This window comes from Orycteropus afer, unplaced genomic scaffold (assembly GCF_000298275.1).
Source record: "Orycteropus afer afer isolate SDZICR_OR568_19922 unplaced genomic scaffold, OryAfe1.0 scaffold00137, whole genome shotgun sequence".
In the NCBI taxonomy this organism is placed as follows: domain Eukaryota; kingdom Metazoa; phylum Chordata; class Mammalia; order Tubulidentata; family Orycteropodidae; genus Orycteropus; species Orycteropus afer.
In genome coordinates, this window is record NW_006921724.1 from 2,539,650 (window position 1) to 2,541,766 (window position 2,117).

A 2,117-nucleotide genomic window follows, 5' to 3' on the forward strand; every position below is an offset into this window, starting at 1 on the left:
ATAGCTCAGGGTGCAGAAGAGTATGAAGGGATGGACACTGGGAGGAGGTAACTATGGGGAGGAAGAGGGAGGGGAGCTGCTGCATTGTAAATTTTTGTCAATGACATGAGACAAACTATATGTGAACTGCTGTATGAAAAGTGAATTTACTCTGTAAATCTTCACCCAAATCCTAATAAAAAAAAAAAGAAGAAAAAAAAAAAAAGAATTCCATCAACAGCCTACACAGTACATTTTTAAAAAAAGTAAACACATTAAGGTAAGAAGACAATCCTTTAGAACCCAAACCATATTTTCTCACTGTATGTGTTGAATTCTTTGTCTAAAAGGGGCAGTTAGAGAGCTTTTCTTCTTTGGTATAACATGGTCATGAGCTGGCAATGCCTGATGGGATAGAGAGGGCACATGAGGATGGGGGAGGAGAAGCTTGTTCTTGCTGGTTAAGTTAGAGACAAACTTATCACACAATCCCTGGTCCTGCAGGCCTCTCCTTGTACCATTGGGCAGAATGCTTAAGAAGTCCTCCTTGTCCTGCAAATGATGTTCTGCAGCCTCAGTATTCAACGGATCAACAAAATTCAAAAGATCAGTAAATAACAAGTTTAATCTCCAAACAACCTTCAGTGTCCTCATAGAAGCCCAGCCAATGCTGTCAATTGACTGTTTTCACAGTGAACACAGACAGCTCTCCCCTGTCTCTGTGATGCTGGGGTGTCAGATTCTGGTCAAGCACTTCCTTTTGGGGAACACCATGTTGTACACATCAGGAACTTCAGTTTCAAACTGAAATTTTTCACCCTTGTAGTAACCCTCATCTGGGGTCACAGTTAGCTGAAAGAAATGAAAGTTGTCTGAATCGGGAAAATGCACTTCTAAGGCACAAGGTAAATTAGCTTCAGGTTCTACAACCTCTTTGATGAACTAGCTTGTCTCTCATATACACCCTTTGGTTGGAGTAGGAAGATATGTCTTAAGAACAGAACCCTTTGATATCATTATCCCAGTTCAATTTGCTTGCCAGAGTTAGCATCACTGCTGTCTTTACCCTGGGCACCCTTCGACAGGCAAGTGGCCTGGGAACCAACACCATGCTTGGCCCATACGGTGGTGGTGGCAGTGGCAGTGATCTGTCATTTGATTTCTTGAATACTGCTTCCTTGGGCATTGATTATAGATCCAAGTAAAATGAAACCCTTGACAGCTTCAACCTCTGTTTATCATGATGTCCAGATTCTTAGATTATTTGCTCAGCATACAGATTGAATAAGTATGGTGAAAGTGTACCACCCTGATGCATACGTTTCCTGATTTTAAAACATGGCTTAATGCATAAGGGAGATACTAAATGCAGTAAACCATGCAGTGTTCCCTTATTCTGTTCAAACAACAGCCTCTTCATCATTCAAATAGATAAATTGTAGAAACACTTATTACAATCATTACAATCTACTATGGATTAAACTGTGTTTCCAAAAAAGTTGTTTAAGTCCTGTATCTGTGAACACGACTTTGGAAATAGGCTCTTGAAGATGTTTATCAGTTAACATGAAGTCAGACTGGAGTAGGGTGGTTCCTCTTCTGTGGTCCTTATAAATGAGGAGAAGAGAAGCAAAAAGAGATACAGAAAGAAGATGGCCACATGAAGACGGAGGCTCATACTGGATCGATGCAGCTGCAAACCAAGGAACAGTAAGGCTTGTTGTTACCAGAAGCCAGGAGAGAGGCACAGAACAGATTCTCCCTTAGAGATTCAGAAGGAATCAACATACCCTAAGACTCCTAGCTTCCAGAATAGTAAGACAATAAATGTCCATTCTTCTAAGCTACCCACTTTGATGTACTTTTTTACAGCAGCCCTAGGAAATTAATGTAAAACCTATTGCCAAAATTCCTAGCCCTCAGGCCATAGTCCTCCAGAAAACATTGAAGAAACATCATTATAAAAAAAATAAAAATAAGAATACACTTTATCCTTTACTTTTCTCTCTCTCTCTCTTTCTGTTATCATGGCTTCAAATTAACCTAACCCCGCACCAAAGACTTAGGTCATGATTGCAATGGTCGACCAGGTTATATGTAGCTCACTCTCTTAGATGGTTGGGCAATCTGCTTCTGTA

At 40.4% G+C, this 2,117-nt stretch overlaps 1 pseudogene; it reads right to left on the reverse strand.

Annotated features, from left to right (window-relative positions):
• Positions 1–297: 297 nt before the first annotated feature.
• On the reverse strand, positions 298–1,045 carry LOC103200965 (annotated as a pseudogene).
• Between the last annotated feature and the right edge of the window lie 1,072 nt (positions 1,046–2,117).